We start from the raw sequence: 24,859 nt of genomic DNA, 5'->3' as shown, positions 1-24,859 counted from the left end.
GCCACAGGAACTGCTGGGGGAATAGGAGGGTGTCTCTTAGGAGGGGGATATACCACCTTGTAGGATGGGGAGCAACCCAGCTGCTGACTGCCTGGAAGTTGCAGGTCAGCAGGGGGAAGGGCCTGCCCTGGGATGCACAGAGGCATGTGTCCCGAAGGTGGGGGTTGGGGTCCTGGTGACAACTGTGGTGGGAACAGAACTCCAAGGACTCTGTGGCAGGAAGCAAACCCAACCTGAGTGAAAAGGGGGGAATTTTGCTGGCCAGTGAAGGGTCTGTCATAGCTGGCAGCTGTGAGCCAACAGCTGGACCAGGGTCACCTTCTCTTCTGGGGGACACAAGAGTGTCTGACCCAGAGGGAAGCCCAGATGGAAGGTGAGGGAGGGCCAGAGAGTCCGTCTACCTTTTGCAGGGAGGATCTTTCCCAGGAGGAGGGTGTAAAAATCTGCATTTAAAATGGCAGACCCCTCTCCTGTAGATCAGGTCAGAAGGAGATCTGACCCCCAGTTTTCCCGAAGGAGAGTCCTTGAGGTCAGGCAGGCCCCTGGGTAAAGGGAGTGGGAGTGAGGACTCCCATCCTATTGCTAGCCCATTCCACCGGGGTCGTGTATAAGCCAGGAAAATGTGCCACAATATCAGGACCTCTCGCCCTCTTTGCTTCTCTGCAGCTGCTCCCTCCCTCTCCTTTGCTGTCTCTGCTCCCCTTGACTGTCGGCACCTGGCCCCCAGGGCTTCCTTGCAGCTGGAGACTCTGTTTTCTGGGCCTGCTCCTGTGGATGGGAGCCTCTTTCCTGATTCCTAAGGACTCCACAGGAGAAAGGGGCTTCTCCAGGAAATTGCCACTGCTTCTGGGAATCTATGCTGCTCTAGACACCGTCAGGAATCTTTTGGTTCTGCATGCACAAGGCAACTGGAAAGCTGAGAGCCCATCAGGGGCTTGAATCCTGGACCCTCAGATTAAGAGCCTGATGCTCTACCAACTGAGCTAGTTGAAAGCATCTACCCTTCTCCCACAAGAGCAAGCAAGCAGGCAGGCTAAAGAGAGGCAAAAAAAAAAAGTCCCACCAACCCTTCATCTTTTTCTCTACAGCCACTGCCTATCTGCAGTATTCTTCCTCCTCTGCCACTAAATCTCTGCACCTCTACAGTCCGCTGCACCCCAGTCCCCCATGCTTCCTCCCCTGGAGGGAAGACTCACACTTGCACAACTGGAGACAGGGGAGCTGGGTATATTGAGCTCAGGGCTTTGTCGCAGACTATTATAACTCCAAGAAATCCATGGAGATTTGAACTGAGACTGCAGGGTTCAGAGTCCTGATTGTTTGACCAGGGACCAGATTGCATTGGGCTGTTTGGACACCTATGAGCTGCACCTGGCAGGCTGGCACTCTGCACTCACAGGTGCTCTCCAGCTGCTTCCCCTCTCCGAACCGTCTCTCCTCTGCTGTTTCTAGTGTGCAATCTCTCCCCGCTTGGCTTTCTGAGCCCCTGTTGCCTTAGAATGTGACTTTCCTGCCTGTTGTTGCCCGATCTTTGGATTGTGTATTAATTATATAGATTGCTTAAGAATCCCCAGTTATCACTTCTTCTCCCAAAATCAGACCCTGTACTATTTAACTTATTCTATAGTTGGGAACCCTGATGTGCACAGTTACAACACTCACACCATAGGAACTCTTTTATATTTAATATAGTTTATTAATACATTTAGTATAGTCACAAACACCCCAATTTAACAAGACAGATAGAGAATGTACATCTGCACTTCCATATGCTCCCACCATCCCTTGTAGAACAATCTGAAGTGTTAACCATCATCTTCTTCATCACCATCACCTTCCCCATCATCACCAGTGCCATCATTCTGGCCCCTCCCAAGGACTACATCTCCTTCTCCCGCTGTCCCTACGCTGGGATGCCACTTTTATAATGTGTTACGCTGACGCCGTTATGTTTGATGCATATTCAGTAGGGGATTTTTCCCCTTTTCCTTATTAGCATTTCCTCACTTCACTAATGTTGAAGTGTCTTTTCCCTATAGGTTAGTATATTATTGATCTCAACTTATTATCATATACGTCAATTCGTCACCCTGGCCATTTTGTGATTAGGTGTCACATTTGTTATTTCTGTCTTAACCGGTTATTGCCAATTTTTCCAAGTTGTGGTGTACCTGTTAAGTTTAAAAGGGTAGGAAAGCTCCTTTGCCAGCCTGCTTTAACACATCATATGTGGACCTTATGCTTTAGCTCATCACCATCTATCTGGGTGAAAGGTCCCAGACATATGTATGCTGACTTTGCCTTAGCTCAACATACAGGATGTGGCCTGTAAGTCCTTTGTGGAGTTACAATCAAATGACTTTAATATAAACCTCTTATAACTTATTATAATAAAACAAATAATCAGACCATAAGGCAATAAGAAATCCATAAGAAAAGTTATATAGGCAAGCAAGCAGGTTAGCCCTATAGGCTACAGCCTAGCCTCTGAGTCGCATCAGGTGGGGCCACTGGCTACCTGGCTTCCACCCAAGTGCATGGGGCCCAGGGCAAGGAGTGTTACTGATTTTAATGTTACTTCTGTCCCACCCTCCCTGTGCCAAGAGGGGACCTGATAACTGGAGCTGCTGTGGTTGTGTGAGAGCGCTGGGATGAGAGACCAAAGGGCACCTTCATTCTGGGATAGAGGGGTCTGGCCTGCAGGCACAATTGCCTTTGTGTTGGGCAGTTTTCTGGCAAACCTGCACAGAAGGAACTGCAGCTGGCAGCAGCTTAAAGCCCTTCCCTCCCGCTGTGCTAGGCACTGTTTTGATAAATGCAATGTCCGTGTTTCATAGAGGCAATTGGGGCCTCGATCAGAAGAGCAGCGCGGCTGGGAAGCACTGAACTGGCTCCATGTTTTCTGTTTGTAGGGTCGGTCCCAGGAGATTAGAGAGAGAAGGTGGGGGCCAACTTCTGCTGGAGAGAGACAAGTCTTCAAGCTCCACAGAGCTCGTCCTCAGGCCCTTGTGTCTCTTCCCCAACAGAAGTTGGTCCCCTGCCTTGTGTCTCGGTGTTTTCTGCTACCACAGGTGTGGCTGGGAAGGGTCAGAGGGCTCAGCAGGCTCAGGGAGTAACAGCATCACTGGAGACAGGAGTGGAGCAAACCTCACAATCCGTGTGGTTACTGCAGGTCTGTCCAGCTGCCCCCTCTTGCCTCAGTGTCAGTCGTGGAGGGGGGGGCCTGTCTGCCCCCTCCTCAGCTACAGTCCGCATGTGCCAAGCACAGGCTCCCCTGGGCAGGGGTCCCCTGGGGTGTGTCACAGCAGCCCCCTGCTCATTCCCACGTGGAGCCCAGATCTGGGTGAACTGGGCCTTTGGTTTGTTTGATCCCTGAAGGGTTTTCTGAGTTCAAAGTGGGACTCCAAGTTTCTCCTCACTTGAGGAAATCCCTGTGAAAACTCACCCTTTCCGTGTGTCTTTTTCAAACCCTCTGCCAGAGACGTTCCCCATTCTTTCAAGTCTAGCGCGAGGAGAGGGGGAGAGAGAGCTGAGGTTTCAGGCTGCTGTGTTATGGAAGGATTGCTGCTATTAATTGACAGAATCTGCTAATTCTGAGTAACAAACGGGGAAAGGGGCAGAGATACAGAGTCAGGGAGTGAAATGGAGAAAATATGGGAAGAATTTCTAGCAAGGGCAAAGTGTAATTAACAGAATCCAGAATATTCCCTGCACACCTTGTATTACTCTGGGCCTGATTCTCTTCTGCACTGACGACGCTTTTCCTGTCTCTGGCCGTGTCTAGAGGGCTTTATGCCCCTCTCCAGCCCCTTTACACTACCGTGAAGATAAAGGTGTTGTGTCGTCTTAGTGCAAACAAGAATCAGACCCATCCTGGTGTCCAGTGACCCCTCCGCACACCCAGGGTCTGTTTTCCAACGGCTCTGAGCACCCACAGCTCTAACTGCAGTCCGTGGGAGCTGCTGGCCTCCAGCACTTCTGACAATCAGGTGCCCAGGGCTTGTTCCATCCAGGGCTCTGGAAGCATTTAATATACTCGGCGGCACAGGGGGCACATGTGGCTCTGTTTGGGGAGGTTCACACACAGGTGCCAGAAGCTCTCTAGAAGTTGGGGGTCCACCAGTGCTTAGATCATGGCCCTGCCACCAAGACCCCGCCCCATGTCATTGTCTTCCCCGAGGCCCCTCCCTCACTCAGGGGATTGGGCAGTAAGTGCCAGAGGCCCTGCCCACCCACTGTTCACTCCTCTCCGCCCCCTCCCCCAACACCCTCCTACCTGTCCCCTGCTCCTCTCTCTCTCTGCCTCCAACACTCCACTCACCCCCTGCTTGCTCCTCTCTGCCCCTTTCCTGTAAAGGGGGGCTACCAAGGAGGCCATGGCACCAGGCCCCCATCACTTTTTTTCTGCCTTAGGTGAGCAGGGGGCAATAGGGCAGGAAGAGATGCAGTGGGGAATTGGAAGAGGCAGAGCATAAGTGGTGCCCCCACTTCTCTGGAGCTTCGCTTCCAGCACTTGAAAGCTGACAGTGGGCCCACATGCCTCCAGGGGGTGACCTGCACCACACCCCCAGCACCTCAGCTTCCCCTGGCCTCTTATACAAGCTGGCCGTGCTCAGCTCCTTCCACACTCTAGAGAGGAGCAGCTCCCAGGGGTAGGACTGAGCCATGGGGCACTAGGTGAGTGGCAGAGCCTCTGGGAGCTGAGAGTTTGCCTCGCACCTCAGGGACACAGCATTGGGCACCCTCCCAGGCATCTCTATGCAAGGAGCAGAACAGGGTTTACTTGGGGTGGGGAGTGTATTGAGAGCATCTCAGGGTCTGTAGAGATGTATTGCCCTGCTTAGCAAGTGTGGCTAGAACACAGGCGTCGCTGTGAGCAGGATTTGAACCTGTGCAGGGAAACCCAATGGGATTTCTAATCCAACACCTTAACCACTCGGCCATCACAGCTTTGAGCCCAGCAATGCCCCAGGGCCAGAGAAAGTGGGAAACAATCACAATGCCCAGGCCTGAAGTTATCTGAAATGCAGAATTCAAACAACAAACCTGGCTCCCAAAGCACACGGGGAATTTGTGGGTCTCGTTGCTTACCCATGTGGTTAAGCATCAAACCAACCCCCTCCTGTGGGGTCTGTAATTATCGCTTTCCCCACTGTAAAGATAGGGACATGGAGATAGAATTAAAACTGCCCAAGGTCGCACAGTGAGTTAGAATCCACCAGCTCCCTGCTCTAGCCACCAGTGTTCGGACTTTTTTGCTTTTATTAAACTGTTTTTATTATTGGATTCTTTTCTCTTTTAGAAAGAGCCATGACTGGACTGTCAGACTGGAGAATGTGACATGGCTCCCTTCACCTGGACCCTGGATTTCTCCTTACTTCAGAGAAACTTGTTCATGGTAAAATGAACCACATTCAAATGATAACAGATTATGAACAGTTTGTTGTTGTTGCCTTGGAAAATCCCCCCCCCCCCCAGCCTTTTCCCCTGAGTCAGGAATGATGATTTACTGGTTCACTGTCATTTGTTTCAGTGTTATGTTAGCATCTATTGCAACTAATTGGTCAGAACCTGTCACTTCTGAAAGTCCCAGATGCGTGTCTCAGTTTCCCCACCTAGCTCCCTTCTCGGTACCTTTGATTTTCCTCAGAGTCTCCTTCAGAGCACTGGTTTGTTGGCACCAATAACCAAGTCTGATTTCCAAGTCAACAGACGTGCCCTCCAGTTGCTAGAACTTCCCTTTTTCACATCTAGAAAGAAAGTTTTTGTTTCCCATTGATCATTATTTATTTTATTGTTGTATTTTACTCTGTATTTCTTCCCAGTGAGAAACGCTGAATTGAGGGGCCGGGAGAATGAATCTCTGTGTATCCAGCCACAGAATAGCTCCAGCTCCAGCAATGGTTGTGCAAGCTTCCCCGAGGTGTCCCGTCAATGTGCTTCAGCCCTGATTTCCTGAGACCAGCTCTGGGGACCGGACGGGAGTTCAGTCCCTGTGGGCAATTCACTCCTCAGCCTCCATGCTTTGACCAATAGATTCCAAGGTTCCTGCTGGTCTTTGTTCTGTGGACATCTGCCCATTTGCAACTGGACTGAGATCAACTTCTCTCAAACCAGCTCATTCCATACCAGTCTCTGAATGGTCATCATGTCATACAGACTTCTGTTCCCTCCTGCCCTGGGCAGAATTGCTGCACTGATGCAGCTGCCCCGCTGGAAGCTCTCTAGTGTAGCCGCTGGAAGCCGACGGGAGGGAGGTCTCCACCCCCAGTGAGCAGCCGTAGCCAGGTTGGCAGGAGAAACTCTCCCAGCGACATAGCACTGACCACACCAGCGCTTAGGTTGGTGTAACTTGTGTCACTTGGGGGGTGGCTTCTTACGTTCTACCGACATAAGGGGGAGTGTAGATGCAGCCTTAGCAGAGAAGCGATTTAGAAAACAGTTTTCATTTTGTAGGAAATGCAGGAACCCCGGGTTTGTAATAAACCAAAAGAGATTCCGACCCCCAAGAGTCACCTTCACAACATTGCAGTTGTGCCCTGGGATAATTGTTTTGTCTCAGCCTGTGCCCAGAATAATGACATGTGAAGGGGAAGGAGCCACGCACCTGTCTATGCTGCTTCTGACATCCTAGAGGGGAGAAAGGAAAAAGGTGCTCAGTTCCACATGCTACTCACACAGCGGGTGGGAACTTTTTCGGTAATTTAAATAGAATCAAGGGGCTCCAAAAGAGTCAAAGGTGTTAACAAAAAGAAAAGGAGTACTTGTGGCACCTTAGAGAGTAAAAAATTTAGCTACAGCTCACTTCATCAGATGCATTCAGTGGAAAATACAGTGGGGAGATTTATATACACACACAGAGAACATGAAACAATGGGTATTACCATACACACTGTAAGGAGAGTGATCACTTAAGATGAGTTTCAGAGAGGCAGCCGTGTTAGTCTGTATTCGCAAAAAGAAAAGGAGTACTTGTGGCACCTTAGAGACGAACAAATTTATTTGAGCATAAGCTTTCGTGAGCTACAGCTCACTTCATCGGATGCAATTTATTCACTGATGAAGTGAGCTGTAGCTCACGAAAGCTTATGTTCAAATAAATTTGTTCGTCTCTAAGGTGCCACAAGTACTCCTTTTCTTTTTACTCTCAGGTCTGTAATCGAGTGACCAGAGAGACTGAAGTGTTCTCCGACTGGTTTTTGAATGTTATAATTCTTGATGTCTGATTTGTGTCCATTTATTCTTTTACGTAGAGACTGTCCAGTTTGACCAATGTACATGGCAGAGGGGCATTGCTGGCACATGATGGCATATATCACATTGGTAGATGCGCAGGTGAATGAGCCTCTGATAGTGTGGCTGATGTGATTAGGCCCTATGATGGTGTCCCCTGAATAGATATGTGGACAGAGTTGGCAACGGGCTTTGTTGCAAGGATAGGTTCCTGGGTTAGTGGTTCTGTTGTGTGGTGTGTGGTTGCTGGTGAGTATTTGCTTCAGGTTGGGGGGCTGTCTGTAAGCAAGGACTGGCCTATCTCCCAAGATCTGTGAGAGTGATGGGTTGTCCTTCAGTATAGGTTGTAGATCCTTGATGATGCATTGGAGAGGTTTTAGTTGGGGGCTGAAGGTGATGGCTAGTGGCGTTCTGTTATTTTCTTTGTTGGGCCTGTCCTGTAGTAGGTGACTTCTGGGTACTCTTCTGGCTCTGTCAATCTGTTTCTTCACTTCAGCAGGTGGGTATTGTAGTTGTAAGAATGCTTGATAGAGATCTTGTAGGTGTTTGTCTCTGTCTGAGGGGTTGGAGCAAATGCGGTTGTATCGTAGAGCTTGGCTGTAGACAATGGATCGTGTGGTATGATCTGGGTGAAAGCTGGAGGCATGTAGGTAGGAATAGCGGTCAGTAGATTTCCAGTATAGGGTGGTGTTTATGTGACCATCGCTTATTAGCACCATAGTGTCCAGGAAGTAGATCTCTTGTGTGGACTAGTCCAGGCTGAGGTTGATGGTGGGATGGAAATTGTTGAAATCATGGTGGAATTCCTGAAGGGCTTCTTTTCCATGGGCCCAGATGATGAAGATGTCATCAATGTAGCGCAAGTAGAGTAGGGGCATGAGGGGATGAGAGCTGAGGAAGCGTTGTTCTAAGTCAGCCATAAAAATGTTGGCATACTGTGGGGCCATGCGGGTACCCATTGCAGTGCTGCTGATTTGAAGGTATACATTGTCCCCAAATGTGACATAGTTATGGGTGAGGACAAAGTCACAAAGTTCAGCCACTAGGTTAGCAGTGACATTATCGGGGATACTGTTCCTGACGGCTTATAGTCCATCTTTGTGTGGAATGTCGGTGTAGAGGCTTCTACATCCATAGTGGCCAGGATGGTGCTTTTAGGAAGATCACCAATGGACTGTAGTTTCCTCAGGTAGTCAGTGGTGTCTCGAAGATAGCTGGGAGTGCTGGTAACATAGGGCCTGAGGAGGGAGTCTACGTAGCCAGACAATCCTGCTGACAATGCCTGAGATGATGGGGCATCCAGGATTTCCAGGTCTATGGATCTTGGGTAGCAGATAGAATACCCCTGGTCGAGGTTCCAGGGGTGCGTCTGTGCAGATTTGTTCTTGTGCTTTTTCAGGGAGTTTCTTGAGCAAATGCTGTAGTTTCTTTTGGTAACCCTCAGTGGGATCAGAGGGTAATGGCTTGTAGAAAGTGGTGGTGGAGAGCTGCCTAGTAGCCTCTTGTTCATATTCGGACCTATTCATGATGACGACAGCATCTCCTTTGTCAGCCTTTTTGATTATGATGTCAGAGTTGTTTCTGAGGCTGTGGATGGCACTGTGTTCTGCACGGCTGAGGTTATGGGGCAAGTGATGCTGCTTTTCCACAATTTCAGCCCGTGCACTTCGGCAGAAGCACTCTATGTAGAAGTCCAGGCTGCTGTTTCGACCTTCAGGAGGAGTCCACCCAGAATCCTTCTTTTTGTAGTGTTGGTAGGAAGGTCTCTGTGGGTTAGTATGTTGTTCAGAGGTGTGTTGGAAATATTCCTTGAGTCGGAGACGTCGAAAATAGGATTCTAGGTCACCACAGAACTGTATCATGTTCGTGGGAGTGGAGGGGCAAAAGGAGAGGCCCCGAGATAGGACAGATTCTTCTGCTGGGCTAAGAGTATAGTTGGATAGATTAACAATATTGCTGGGTGGGTTAAAGGAACCACTGTTGTGTCCCCTTTTGGCATGTAGTAGTTTAGATAGTTTAGTGTCCTTTTTCTTTTGTGGAGAAGCAAAGTGTGTGTTGTAAATGGCTTGTCTAGTTTTTGTACAGTCCAGCCACGAGGAAGTTTGAGTGGAAGGTTGGTTTTTTATGAGAGTATCCAGTTTTGAGAGCTCATTCTTAATCTTTCCCTGTTTGCTGTAGAGGATGTCGATCAGGTAGTTCCGCAGTTTCTTTGAGAGAGTGTGGCACAAGCTGTCAGCATAGTCTGTGTGGTATGTAGATTGTAATGGATTTTTTACCTTCTGTCCTTTTGGTATGATGTCCATCTGTTTGCATTTGGAAAGGAAGTTGATGTCTGTCTGTATCTGTACGAGTTTTTTCATGAAGTTGATAGATTTAAAGTTAAAGGTGTTAACGTGACCCTGTCACTGTCCAACATTAAACAGGTGAAACAAGGCTTGCAGTTTCGACTGCTGTACAGAATAAGCATTCAGGCTGAAAAGTGAACATCATTTCTCTCAATTTCAGCAAAAAACAAAATTAAACAAACCCCCACAAAAACAGGCACCTGAAAAAGTACTGCCCCTGACTTCACCTTTCCAAGGTCTTCTCCACACTCTCTCCTGCCCCAAGTGAGAATCCTACACTTGGACCAACAAACCACATTCAGATCCTAATGCAGCTCTCCCTCTGCAGGATGTTGGAGAAAAACACAGGTGAAAAAAACCTCCAAGGTCAGCTGCAAAAGTAGCCTTGGCAAGGATTTGGTCAAAATTTGAAGCCGGGATCTCTTGCATCGTAAAGGAGACTCATGCCCTAGTCCAACAAATCCTTTGGAAACTCTAAGGAAAGCCACATTCCACAGGAGTTTCCAAAGACAAACGACCAGCCACACACCCAGACAGAAGGAGCCTGGAAATGGGAAGGTACAGCAGCAAACACACCTGAGGGAGGGCTTGTCCAGGAGCTGCAGCATGGCCCTCTGGCACCCGAAGTGAGAATCAGACCCTTACAGCAACAAGCCATTTGCTGAAATTGTTAGGCCTCAGAATTTTGGGCCAGAAACCAACAGCCAAATCTAGCTGTAAAATTGAACCATTTGGAAATGGCACTTCTAGCATGCCACAATACCATAGACAACAGTCTGTGTGTGTGCTGTTGGCTCCTGAGAGGTAGAATCCAGCCTGCATCTTCGCTTCCCACAGCGAGATATTTTGAGCCCCCAACAATTAGGGGAAGAACAGGTAGATGAAAACCCAAAGAAAGTTTCAAGAGTTCTCCCTCCTGGCTGAGCTGGGTGCGCTGTCCAGATCACGGATGGTCATTCTGGGGAGGGATGTGGGTCTGGTCCAGTTTTGGGGGGTTGTTCTGGGGAAGGATGTGGGTCTCATATATTTGGAGGTTTGGCCCAGAGCCCAGTCTTTTGGGGCCACAGCTGGTGGTCCTGATCCTAGTCTATCTGCCTCTCTTCTGGCAGAGAAGGCCAAGCCAGGCTAGTATGAATAATGATGCTGTAAATAACATGTAATAAAGCTGTAGATGTTTTTTCTTTTTAAAAATGTTTTAACAGTTTTAAATCTGCCCCAATTTCATCAGGCCCTGGTAGTTCCTATGAGAAATGTGAAGGATGAGATATTGTAACAGTTCCCTCTTAGTGGGAGCAACAGCTGGCTGGTGTTTTGGCTGCTCAGGCTTTTGTTAGCTGGTTTTACCCACTGTGTTTTCTTTTGCATGTTTTCTTTCATAATGTATTTGATGTAAGTGTGTGTAACTTTTTGACCTAAGACACACAGCTGTACAGGTTTTATTTACAATCGTTACAAGTTTAAGTTGCAGATGGAGGGGGCTCCCAGCAATGGCAGCCTTGGCGGGGGGGTAGGGGGGTGGCTAGAAGCTGGGGGACTGGATCGGGACCCCCTACCACTTACTGGTCTCTCTGCCCTGCAGTTTTAGTCCTCCCTGCCAGATTAGCCTGATTATCACAACAAAAGTTTTTTTTTCCTGCTGTTAATAGCCCACCTAATTGATTGGTCTCGTTAAGAGTTGGTATGGCAGCCCTCATTTTCTTGTGTTGTGTGTGTGTGTGTGTGTGTGTGTGTGTATATATACACAATCTTCCTACTGTATTTTCCACTGCATGCATCTGATGAAGTGGGCTTTAGCCCATGAAAGCTTATGCTCAAATAAATTTGTTAGTCTCTAAGGTGCCACAAGTTCTCCTCATTATCTTTTCTTGACTGATTGTGCTGGGGGTTCTACCTGGCTCTAGCACTCTGGTCCCTCAGCTACCAATGCCACCTGGGAACCCCGATCGATTCCAGCTTTAAAGAGTGCTGAGATCCATCTGTCTCTTTCTCTGTCTCACTCTAGGTATAGCCTCCTGACCCTGCCTTATGTGATCAGTTATAGTCTGCTAGCCCTAACTTTTGTAATGAAATTTAAGTTAGATTTCATATTGGAATGGTTTTGTTTGTTTGGCTCCCCTTAGAGACTAACAAATTTATTTGAGCATAAGCTTTCGTGAACTTCTGATGCATCCGATGAAGTGAGCTGTAGCTCACGAAAGCTTATGCTCAAATAAATTTGTTAGTCTCTAAGGTGCCACAAGTCCTCCTTTTCTTTTTGCGGATACAGACTAACACGGCTGCTACTCTGAAACCTGTTCTTTTTGGAGAGACTAACCACCTTTGCGATAACCAGGAGAACAGGAAAGTGCGAGGCTGCAGCGCCATCTAGCGGCTAAAGGAGAAATCGCCGGCTTCTGGACCTATGTGTACTGTTGGTTCGCTTAACATGGAAAACTGTGTAAGGTTGGGAAAACGAGGTTCTGCTGCACTACATCATAAAAAGGAGTACTTGTGGCACCTTAGAGACTAACAAATTTATTTGAGCATAAGCTTTCGTGAGCTACAGCTCACTTCATCGGATGCATTTGGTGGAAAAATGTGAGAGGATTGTTCTCCCTAACTGACAGAGGGAGAAATGAAGGCTCAGAAAGGCGAAGGGCCTTGTCTTACATCACACAACCTATCGGGATAGAGTTGGGAACAGGACCTGGGTGTCCCGACTTTCAAACTAACCATCAGTCTGGAGTTTCACACACTGAATGATCAGAATAAAGTGACCTGGAATGAGCTACAGACCAACAACCATTCACAGTGATTATTCAGCAAGTATTTTAGAAGCACTAACACATCAGAGAGAACCAGGAACAGCTCAGAGACAATCAGCAGCGAGAAGAAGAACAATTCACCAAGCAGATGATTGGTTCTGGCTTATAGATTCATAGATACTAAGGTCAGAAGGGACCATTCTGATCATCTAGTCCGACCTCCTGCACAGCGCAGGCCACAGAATCTCACCCACCCACTCCTATGAAAAACCTCACCTATGTCTGAGCTATTGAAGTCCTCAAATCGTGGTTTAAAGACTTCAAGGAGCAGAGAAGCCTCCCTCAAGTGACTCGTGCCCCATGCTACAGAGGAAGGCAAAAAACCTCCAGGGCCTCTCCAATCTGCCCTGGAGGAAAATTCCTTCCCAACCCCAAATATGGTGATCAGCTAAACCCTGAGCATATGGGCAAGATTCACCAGCCACATACTACAGAAAATTCTTTCCTGGGTAACTCAGATCCCATCCATCTAATATCCCATCTCAGGGGATTAGTCCTATTTACCCTGAATATTTAAAGATCAATTACTTACCAAAATCACATTATCCCATCATACCATCTCCTCCATAAACTTATCGAGTAGAATCTTAAAACCAGATAGATCTTTTGCCCCCACTGCTTCCCTTGGAAGGCTATTCCAAAACTTCACTCCTCTGATGGTTAGAAACCTTCGTCTCATTTCAAGTCTAAACTTCCTGGTGGCCAGTTTATACCCATTTGTTCTTGTGTCCACATTGGTGCTGAGCTTAAATAATTCCTCTTCCTCTCCTTTATTTATCCCTCTGATATATTTATAAAGAGCAATCATATCTCCCCTCAACCTTCCTTTAGTTAGGCTAAACAAGCCAAGCTCCTTAAGTCTCCTTTTATAAGACATGTTTTCCATTCCTCGGATCATCCTCGTAGCCCTTCTCTGTACCTGCTCCAGTTTGAATTCATCCTTTTTAAACATGGGAGACCAGAACTGCACACAGTATTCTAGGTGAGGTCTCACCAGTGCCTTGTATAATGGTACTAAAACCTCCTTATCCCTACTGGAAATGCCTCTCCTGATGCATCCCAAAACCGCATTAGCTTTTTTCACAGCCATATCACATTGGCAGCTCATAGTCATCCTATTATTGGCTTATTTGCTGGGCCTTAAAAGAGAAAAATAAAGTCCTGAATCTCCTCCCTGCCACTAGACCCCCTGCTCAGCCAATCACCATTGAGACCCTGGCGGTGGGCTGAGGGTTCCCCAGATGGCCCAGGGATGGCTCAGGTCACCAGTGAGGATCACTCTGAGGACGCTTCCTGTCCCATCTCTTTGGGAGGCCTCCCACCATAAGGGCTAGAGAGCAGCCCCCTCCTCGTCAGTGGAGAAGGGAAGCAGGAAAAGGAAAACCAAAAAAGACAAACCCAAATGACTCTCAGGGACAAAGGGCTAGGTGGGGGCCCACCTTAACCTAGTGTTTTCCGTGCCTAGAATTTGGCCAGCACCAGGTGGATCAGGCTGCCTAGGTACCAAACCTCTCTGGGGCTCTGACCTTCTCCACAGGGATGTCTGTCGTCTCACTCAATTAGCAGTGGGAAAGGAGAAAACTCCAGAGAGGCTCCACCTTGCGCTCACACACGTGACCCTGAATTCTCTCTCAGTCCTCAAGGAGACACCTCAAGAAGGAGACTCCCTGCAGCAAAGCCACGGGGGTCCCTGAGATCCCCCTGCCCTGCAGCCTGCCCTCCCTGGCCTTGTCATGGACTCTCTGTGAGGTCACCGCCTCCCCCCCTCCTTTGGCCAATCAGCTGAGTGCTGCAAAAGGCCCTTGTGATGTCACTGCCACACCCAGCCCTGCCCTGCAGGGCTCATGTCCTACCCCGAGCCAGCTCCTATGCATGTTTGAGCTGCTCCACTTGGGTCACCCCCATACACTCAGTGTTAGTGCTAAAAGAAAAGGAGTACTTGTGGCACTTTAGAGACTAACAAATTTATTTGAGCATAAGCTTTCGTGAGCTACAGCTCACTTCATCGAATTGCCCCTAAGGTGAGTTTTTTCCACCAAATGCATCCGATGAAGTGAGCTGTAGCTCACGAAAGCTTATGCTCTAATAAATTTATTAGTCTCTAAGGTGCCACAAGTACTCCTTTTCTTTTTGCGAATACAGACTAACACGGCTGCTACTCTGAAACTTGTGAGTCTGTATCATAACACACATGCACAACAGCACTGCGCGAAGTTTGTACATGTCACCTTAACTCTGATGTTTCCTAACGTTTAAAGGCCTGGTTTCCATGGTGTTCTTTGGGCTTATAGATCTATTTTGGGGAGAGATGCACTAATTTATTTCACAGTGGTAGCCGTGTTAGTCTGTATCAGCAAAAAAACCCGAGGAGTACTTGTGGCACCTTAGAGACTAACAAATGTATTTGGGCATAAGCTTTCATGGGCTAAAACCCACTTCATCGGACGCAGCCAGTGGAAAATAGAGTAGGAAGATATATATACATAGAGAACATGAAAAAATGGGTGTTGCCATACCAACTCTAAAAGACTAATCAATTAAGGTGAGCTATTATCAGCAGGAAGAAAAAACACCTTTTGTAGTGATAATCAGGATGGCCCATTTCAAACAGTTGACAGAAAGGTGTGAGTAACAGTATGGGGGAAATTAGCATGGGCAAATATTTTTTACTTTGTGTAATAACCCATCCACTCCCAGTCTTTACTCGAGCCTAATTTAATAGTGTCCAGTTTGCAACTTAATTCCAATTCTGCAGTTTCTCGTTGGAGTCTGGTTTTGAAGTTTTTTTGTTGGAGAATTGTGACTTTTAGTTCTGAAATTGAGTGCCCAGGGAGGTTGAAGTGGTCTCCGACTGGTTTTTGAATGTTATAAATCTTGACGTCTGATTTGTATCCATTTATTCTTTTGCGTAGAGACTGTCCAGTTTGGCCAATGTACATGGCAGAGAGGCATTGCTGGCACACGATGGCATATATCACATTGGTAGATGTTCAGGAGAATGAGCCCATGATGGTGTGGCTGATATGATTATGTCCTATGATGGTGTCGCTAGAATAGATACGTGGAGCTAGAATAGAGTTGGCAATTGGCTTTGTTGGAAGGATATGTTCCTGGGTTAGTGTTTTTGTTGTGTGGTTGCTGGCGAGTATTTGCTTCAGGTTGGGGGACTGTCTGTAAGCAAGGACTGGCCTGTCTCCCAAGATCTGTGAAAGTGAGGGATCATCCTTCAGAATAGGTTTAGATCCTTGATGATGCGCTGGAGAGGTTTTAGTTGGGGACTGAAGGTGAGGGCTGGTGGCGTTCTGTTACTTTCTTTGTTGGGCCTGTCCTGGAGTAGGTTACTTCTGGGTATTCTTCTGGCTCTGTCAATCTGTTTCTTCTCTTCAGCAGGTGGGTATTGTAGTTTTAAGAGCACTTGATAGAGATCCTGTAGGTGTTTGTCTCTGTCTGAGGGATTGGAGCAAATGCGGTTGTATTTTAGAGCTTGGCTGTAGACAATGGATTGTGTGATGTGGTTTCGATGAAAGCTGGAGGCATGTAGGTAAGTATAACAGTCCGGTATAGGGTGGTGTTTATGTGACCATCGCTTATTAGCACTGTAGTGTCCAGGAAGTGGGTCTCTTGTGTGGCCTCTCCTTCTGCCCCTCCACCCCCACGAACATGATACAGTTCTGCGGTGACCTGGGATCTTACTTTCGACATCTCCGACTCAAGGAATATTTTCAACACACCTCACTGAACAACACACTAATCCACAGAGACCTTCCTACCAACACTACAAAAAGAAGGATTCTGCGTGGACTCCTCCTGAAGGTCGAAAAAACAGACTGGACTTCTACATAGAGTGTTTCTGCCAATGAGCACGGGCTGAAATTGTACAAAAGCAGCATCATTTGCCTCATAACCTCAGCAGTTCAGAACACAACACCATCCACAGCCTCAGAAACAACTCTGACATCATAATCAAAAAAGGCTGACAAAGGAGGTGCTGTCGTCATCATGAATAGGTCCGAATATGAACAAGAGGCTGCTAGGCAGCTCTCCAACACCACTTTCTGCAGGCCATTACCCTCTGATCCCACTGAGGGTTACCAAAAGAAACAACACCATCTGCTCAAGAAACTCCCTGAAAAAGCACAAGAACAAATCTGCACAGACACACCCCTAGAGCACCGACCTGGGGTATTCTATCTGCTACCCAGGATCCATAAACCTGGAAATCCTGGACGCCCCATCATCTCAGGCATTCGCTGGGGTGCTGGTCACGTAGGGCCTGAGGAGAGAGTCGACATAGCCAGATAATCTTGCTGTCAGGATGCCAATTCGTGAGATGATTTCATTGCAGTCTCTGACTAGGGGGGTTCAGGCTCCAGTGCTCTGCTCTGTTTTCCCAGGCCTGTCCAGGGGGTTGTTTCCAGTTTCAAAAATGGGGGAATGTTCACACACTCCCAATGGGTCTTTGCATAAACCAGGCCCTAAGCCAGGGGCAGGCAAACTTTTTGGCCTGGGATCAGATTGGGTTTCAAAAATTGTATGTAAAGCCAGTAAGGGGAGGCTGTGCCTCCCCAAACAGCAAGGCATGGCCCGGCCCCTGCCCCCATCCGACCCCCCACCTGCTTCTCACCCCCTGATGGCCACCCCTGGACTCCTGCCCCATACAACCCCTCTGTTCCCTAAGGGGTCCCCCAGGACCCTTGCCCCATCCATCCCCCCTGCTCTCTGTCCCCTAACTGCCCCCGGATCCCCCTGTCCCTAACTGCCCCCTGCTGCCCCATCCAACACCCCCTCTCCATCCTGAGTGCCCCCCAGGACCTCTGCCCTATGAAACCACCTCTTCTCCCTGACTGCCCCCAGACTCTCCATCCCTAACTGACCCCTGCCCTAACTGCCTTCCACTACCCCATCCAACCCCCCCTCTCTTTCCTGACTGCCCTGGGAACTCCTGCCCCCATTCAACCCCCCTGGTCCCTGCCCTCTGACTACCCCAACCCTATCCACCCCCAACCCCTGACCACCCCCTGAACTCCCCAGCCTTCTACCTCACCCTCCTCCTCCACTTCCTGCCCCTTTACCATGCTGCCTGGAGCACCGGTGGCTGAGGGGCAGCTGCACCAGAACAGGCCGCTAGGCTGCGCCACACAGAGCCCCGGGTCCAGCCGGGCTTGCAGCCCCACTGCCTGGAGCATTGGCTGGCGGCGCTGGGAGCTGAGGCTGCGGGGAAGGGGGGGGAAGCAGGGTTGGGCCAGGGGCGCTCAGGAGCTCAAGGCCGGGCAGAATGGCTCAGAGCCCCCTGCCTCTCTTCTGCCCCACGGTCCCCCCATGTCGCTGACCCCAAACCCGGGGAGCTGCAGCAGCTTCCCTCTGCCCGAGGCCGGGACTCACAGGCCCCCTTCTGGGAGCAGCCTTGGCTCCCCGCCCCGCATAGGCTGCACCGGGAGCAGCTCCCTGGGGGGGCAGGTGTCCCTTTCTCTCCCTGAGGGCACTGCCGGGAGGCGGGGCTCAGGGTCCCTGTCGGGGGGGGGCCGGGCCAGGTTCCCTGCATGGGGAGAGTCTCTTGGGGGGTAGGGGCTGCACTGGGAATGTCCCTCTCCTGCCCGCAGCCAGGGCTCGGGGGGCCCCAGCAGCAGCAGACGAGGCCTGGGGGGCTGGCGAGGCAGTGACTGCAATTCCCTCCCACTGCCCGGCTGGGCCCCGGGCTCGCTCTGCCCGGCGCCTCGGGGGTCCGAGCGTGCTGGGCTCCCTGGGTCTGGCTGTGGGGGGGGTCTGTCTCCTATTTCATGTATTGTAGCCTCACCCCCCTGGCCCTCCAGCAGGGATGTGGGGCCAAGGAGTCCATTGCCCAGGGGCCCAGTGATTTCAAAGCCCCGGACAGAGGGGATCGATCTATATTTTTAAATAAAAATGAAGATACAAAATATCACTAGATCAGTCAATGCCACAACTTACACCTAGTGGGTGACAGACCCCCCCCATCCCACGCTGGTGCACCCCACCAGAGATGCCCCAAGACCAACCAACAGCCATGGCCTGGTGCCACCCCACTACCCCTCCCCACAGCCCCGTGGGGCTGCCTCTCCACAAGCCCCCAGGCCCCAGTGTGGCCGTGCCACTCCACAATCCCCCACTGACTGTCCTCCTCACCCCAAGCCAGGGTGCAACTGCCCCACCCATCTGTGCCACCCCACCCCACAGCCATGCTGTGTCCCCCTGGGGGCAGCCATGGTGCTGCCCCTCACTACTTCCCAACCCACAGCCATGCCATTGACCCAAGTCCCCGATCCAAGTCCTCTATAGCCTCTCACTCCCCCAGATCCCTCCCAGACCCAGTCCCCATCCCTACAACCATCGCCCCCTGTCCACAACCCCCCTCTCCTCCTCCCACAGCACCAATCCATCCCCTACCCTCCCACAGCTTGCACCACACAGACCCCTCCACCTCCCAGCTGTGCCACTTCCCCCCACCGCCACCCCACCAACCCCCGTCAGACACCCTTCCCCATTGGTGTACCAGGGTTTTCCCAAGACCAACCAACAGCTATGAATTAAAAATCCCACAGTGTTTGTTGGGGCCTCCTGGAGCCGTGGTCCCTACTGGAGATGCTGAAATCTCACTCTTGTCTCTCTCCTCCTGCCTCCAGCTCCAAGTCAGGCACCATATAGTTACGTAATGATAGTGGAAGAAAAAAATCAAAAACCAAAAGTGAAGCCAAAAGTGCAAGCGGAGCAGGCAAGGCAAATCGCAGGCTGTTGCCATAGACTAGTTCTCCCCCTCCTCCAATAACCCACCCAAAACGGGATACCACAGACTCCATGTACCTACAACCAACCACCTGGAAGCAGCAGCAAAAAGGCAACAAGGACACAGGCCGACAGAAAGTGGAAGGAAAATGAAAACGGAAAGAGCCCAGTCTTTGAAAGCTTTTTTAGTTCTCTGCACATGCTCCCAGAAGAGGATGGGGCAACCGACAGCCAATCATGCTCTCGAGCAGGGAAAAAAAAGCTACTCATGGACCAACAACAAAGAAAAAGGAGAAGGAACGGGACAGTGAGTGGGACAGAGAGATTTATTCAAGTGAGATGGTAATTCATTAATTCCCTGTGTTACTTCCTGGCCATTTGTGTTACTTTCGTGCCATTAAGAAAACTGTTCTCAAAATCTGTGGCTCTCCTTGTCATATGTTGTGGTTATGAAAGCTCCTTCTCAGCTCCTTTTACTTTCCTGCTTTCCAGTTACTGTAAATAAACCATTAACACAATTCTTCTTGTTTCTTCCACATTCATGTCCTAGTTCCAGTTGTTTGGGGCAGAGTCATGGGATGTGTTTGTGACACTCTATACCTTGGGGTAGCGTGTTATGATTATAAGAAGCACACAGGATCTTTTCAGGGGAAAGGCAATATGCTGCATTTATTGAAAATACAACTGTTAGCATATGCATTTAATAACACACACACACACATGTCCTGCAGATGGTCTTACAGTTACCAGTTACAGTGACCAGCTCTTGTCAATCTAATGGCCAGTTAGATTGAACACAAGCGAGGAGCTGGGCTCCGTCGGTCACGATCCGATGGTCCGAGGCTTTGCAGGACTGAACCCAGAGTCTTATGGCAAAACACCCCAGCTTTATACTTGTCAATTCCCACTTTAGTCTATGGATTTTGCAATGTCATTCTGTAATCGTTAGTCCTCAAGTGGGGTTAATCTCCGGGTTTTCGGCTGTTATCATTTGGTGGTTTTGTTGGCTTCCCATTGTTAGCTCTTATTTGTTGTCTTGCATTCAAGGTGCCTGCCTCGCCTCTAAGGTCATCAATGCTGCAAACATGTTTAGCATCGGATACAATGGATGTTTTCTGATTGTCTCCTGGTGTTTCCAAGTCTCTCACTTCTTCTTGACCATCTGGACATTTGTGATGGCTTTTCACACTTATTTTTAACTATGCACACATTTCTCACTCACACCAAACAATTTGAGACTTTCAGACAGGATAACATTTTAGAAAGGGTGATATGGTTACTAAAGAGGTTACAAAAGAGCCTTGAGCTGTAGCTCACGAAAGCTTATGCTCAAATAAATTTGTTAGTCTCTAACTAAAATCTGTTAGTTCTCTCTGTCTAGATATGTGTCTCCTCAATACATATGAAATTACAAGAATTGTAAGTTTTCACTGAAACATGCTGTAAATTGTGGAACCAGCCAAAACTTAGCTTCCCAGAGGTAACAGCAAGGAAGGTCAGCAATCCCTGGGTGGGGTGTGAAACAACCCATCAATAGCCATTGTCCAGCAAGGAAGCTCCCATTCATTGATTCACCTGCATGAGACCACAGCAAGGGAATTTCTCAACCTTGCTGGGAGATTGAGCAATGCCACCCCCTTGTGTGCCCCCCCTCCCGCCCCCCAGACATGCCTGGACTGGTGCTTCCCAAGCACATGGACTGAAGGTATAAAAACCAAACCCAAACACAGGGGCTCATGCTTGGCCTTTCTCCTTCACCCACCTACACTGCAAGCAAGGAGGACACTGAAGACTTGAGACTCCAACTGAGGGGACTGGCCCAGATTTCAAGGGAGAAATCGGGATGCTATGGACTGCAAAATCCAGGAGGGGGAGAAAAACTGCTTCATCTCGTTGTTGCCCAGTCTATGAGGGTTGAGAGTTCAGATTGCGAGCTTAGGTGTTTATTTTGTTTGGTAACTAACTCGGATGTTTTGCCTATCAGTTAATATTACTGAAAATCTCCATTTTGTAGCCAATAACCTTGTTGACCTGTTTAACTTTACGAGTGAGTTTCCCTGAAGTGGATGGTAAATTATCAGTTATCAAAGGCTGGTGTATAGCCACTTTCCACTGATGAAGTCATGAAGCAATTAATAATACAGGCAGCATATTCCTGAGATACAGTGCTGGGAGCTGGGGGGATGTGGCTGGTGCCTCCCTGTGTGATTCATGAGTGGCTCTGGGAGCATTTAGGCAATCAAGCTGGGTGTGGGGTCTCCACATGCAGTTGTGCTGAGTGATAACTGCGCCTGGAGGGGTTGCTGCTGGTCACTAGCAGGGCATTGTGAGAGACAGCCCAGGCTGGAGAGGGTTCAGGGGGCACAGCGGTCCCTTGGTCCCAGGCTGCACCGCAGGGGGATCCCATCACAGTGTCCCCCTCCAGCACCCACAGGGAATAGCGTGCCTCTAGGAGGAGCGTTTGGGCTTTGCTGTGATGTGTCCCTTTCCAGTCTGTGCTCTGTCTCTTATCCTGGACACACGCATGTCAATCAGGAATTGCTCAGCTGTGCTCTGCAGAGAGCTGACTGGTTACACAGGGTGCAGCCCAGGACGGGACTGAGATGTGGCAATGCTGAGCGTCACAGGCCATGGTTTTAGACAGCTAGAAAATCACAGGAACAACACTGATCCACAAAGCGGAGTTAGGTGCCTGAACTCCTCGTACAATGCTTGGGCGACAAAGGCACCTTACACTACAACCCGCAAAAGCCAGCTCACTAGGCAGGGAGCCAGCCAAACCCGCGAATGGGAGAGACTGACAAGGGGGAGGTGTCCTAGCCCGACCCTTCTCTCACAGCACTCACCTGGGATGTGTCCAGCTGCCGAGAGTAGCTCAGGGGTGTGAGTACCAACCTCAGGGCAGACTGTTACACACAAGGGCACAAACCCCATGGGGACTGGGAGCTCTACATTTTGATTTCACCCACCAAGGCACTCCCCAGGCACGGTAACAGCCTGAACGGGCGTCACAGACAGTCCCCTTGGGTACTCTGCTCTGTCCTGCCACCGAGGCAAGCCTGCCTTTGTGCTCGATCCATGGTTCAGGGAGGCCTGAGCACGAGCTGGTGCTGCCAGCATCACCCCGCACTGTCTGCAAGGGAGAAAGGATTGAACCAGGGTCCCCCATGTTTCAGGTCAGTGTGTGAACCACTCTGCTGTGATGGGGCTCTCTCCAGTGCTCCTTTTGAAGTTGGTTCCCTGAGGCTAAATAATGAAAGAGCTGGGGCCGGGGGGATTGGATCATGGGGGTTTCCTAATTCCGACCTCTCAGGTGGGTTCCAGAACTACTGGATAGTGTCTTCAAAATAACATTGTTAAAAATCAATAATGAAAAGATGCAGAACTACTGAAATCCAGGGGGGTTTCAGGACAGGGAGACCAATTCAGGCAATCAGAACAGCAGATATGACAAATTTTGAGCTACTATAAGGCTCCAAGCAGACATGTGTGTGGGGACGGAAACTGGCCAGGAATTCTTTGAAACTGGGTAAACGCTTATAAAAGTATCCCTTTGCTTTATGATGAGGGGGGTTGGGGTGTAAGCTATTTCCCTGAATCAAATTTCCTGTGGCAGCTCAGTCTACCATTTCAGCTAGAGAAGAGCTGCGATACCTGGGCATTGGGCCACCCAGGGCCTTTAACACCACAGCCCTGGGAGGGGGTGCTGAGATGGACCATCCAGTGAGGAACACAAGTCCTTCTACCATCCACCACACCCTGTTTTGGAACTGTTGCTGATGGCTCACCCCATCTGTGGTAACTTTTATCCCCTCTGCCACCCTCTATCTGGGGGTTTTCCCTTCTGCACCTACCTGGCAGGGCATCCCCCCATCAAGGTTCCTTCCCCACTCTGAACTCTAGAGTATAGATGTGGGGACCTGCATGAAAGACCCCCCCCCAGCTTATTTTTAGCAGCTTAGGTTAAAACTTCCCAAGGTACAAACTTTGCCTTGTCCTTGAACCATATGCTGCCACCACCAAGCATTTTAAACAAACAACAGGGAAAGAGCCCACTTGGAGATGTCTTCCCCCCAAATATCCCTCCAAACCCTACATCCCCTTTCCTGGGGAGGGCTTGATAAGAATCCTCACCAATTTGTAGAGGTGAACACAGACCCAAACGCTTGGATCTTAAGAACAATGAAAAATCAATCAGGTTCTTAAAAGGTTTCAGAGTAGCAGCCGTGTTAGTCTGTATTCGCAAAAAGAAAAGGAGTACTTGTGGCACCTTAGAGACTAACAAATTTATTAGAGCATAAGCTTTCGTGAGCATCCGATGAAGTAAGCTGTAGCTCACGAAAGCTTATGCTCTAATAAATTTGTTAGTCTCTAAGGTGCCACAAGTACTCCTGTTCTTAAAAGGATAATTTTAATTAAAGAAAAGGTAAAAGAATCACCTCTGTAAAATCAGGATGGTAAATACCTTACAGGGTAGTCAGATTCAAAACATAAAGAATCGCTCTAGGCAAATCCTTAAGTTACAAAAAGACACAAAAACAGGAATATACATTCTATCCACCACAGCTTATTTTACCAGCCATGAAACAAAAGGAAATCTAGTGCATTTCTAGCTAGATTACTTACTAACTAACAGGAGTTGTAAGGCTGCATTCCTGATCTTTTCCCTGCAAAAGCATCACACGGACAGACAGACCCTTTGGTCACCCCCTCTTCTAGATTTGAAAGTATCTTGTCCTCTCAGTGGTCATTTTGGGTCAGGTGCCAGCTAGGTTACCTTAGCTTCTTAACCCTTTACAGGTGAAAGGGTTTTGCCTCTGGCCAGGAGGGATTTTATAGCACTGTATACAGAAAGATGGTTACCCTTCCCTTTATATTTATGACACCCCACATCTGAACCCCTGATCCTATCCCAGTTTTTCCCTCTGCCCATCCCTCCCGTCCAATTTCCCCCCTTCAGGGGGATTTTCCCTGCCTTTGGCTGCAGGGAGCAGATTCTGGTGGTGAGTGAGGGCAGCAACTTGCAGATGTTACTCAGCATGTGATAAGAACATTAGAACATAAGAACAGCCAGACTGGGTCAGACCAAAGTATCCGTCCGCCGATAGTGGCCAGTGCCAGATGCCCCAGAGGGAATGAACAGTCAGGAATCATCCAGTGATCCATCCCTTGTCGCCCCATTCCCAGCTTCTGACAAACAGAGGTTAGGGACACCATCCCTGCCCATCCTGCCTAATAGCCATCGATGGGCCGAGCCGCCATGAATCTATCTAGTTCCCTGTTGAACCTTTTGATCCTCGGACCCTGCTCAGGAACAGTGAAGTAGCAAGTTCTAATAAAGAAGCAGCTTCTGATACAAGGGCAGCTCCTCTTCCTCCTCCCCACCCATGGGGATAAGCAGCCCCCCCAAATTTTCTCTCTGCTCCTGGGCCCCTTGACCTCATCACCCCTTCAGCCTCCCTCCAAGTGTCCTCTTCCTCCCCATCACCTCTTCAGCCTCCAATCACTCCCTTCAGCTTCCCCCAACTGCCCCGGTCCCCCTCCCCTCATCACCCCCCTCAACCTTCCCCCTGCCTCCCAAGCTCCTCACCGGCTGCCCTTTCAGTCTTCCCTCCCCTACACCCAACTGCCCTCCTTCAGCCTTCCCCCTGAACCTCTCACCCAGCTGCCCCATCTGACCCCCTTTAGCTTCACTCCCCCGCATCTGCCCTTTCACCCCCTCACCCACTCCCCTCCCTC

The 24,859-nt window shown here is 49.4% G+C and overlaps 1 long non-coding RNA gene and 1 other non-coding gene across 2 annotated transcripts; both read right to left on the bottom strand.

Moving 5' to 3' along the window:
* Positions 1-523: 523 nt before the first annotated feature.
* On the bottom strand, positions 524-23,222 carry LOC122460453. The gene is made up of 5 exons (XR_006281761.1): positions 23,212-23,222; positions 22,853-22,859; positions 16,432-16,437; positions 15,066-15,072; positions 524-640 (listed from the first exon to the last, which is right to left on the bottom strand). It is a non-coding gene; the product is annotated as an uncharacterized LOC122460453 (long non-coding RNA).
* TRNAS-AGA lies at positions 4,869-4,950 on the bottom strand. The gene has a single exon. It is a non-coding gene; the product is annotated as a tRNA-Ser (tRNA).
* Positions 23,223-24,859: the final 1,637 nt, after the last annotated feature.

Source organism: Dermochelys coriacea, chromosome 5, assembly GCF_009764565.3.
Source record: "Dermochelys coriacea isolate rDerCor1 chromosome 5, rDerCor1.pri.v4, whole genome shotgun sequence".
NCBI classification, from domain to species: Eukaryota; Metazoa; Chordata; order Testudines; family Dermochelyidae; genus Dermochelys; species Dermochelys coriacea.
The sequence above is the reverse complement of the archived record's forward strand: the minus strand, read 5'-3'. Positions and strand labels throughout refer to the sequence as shown.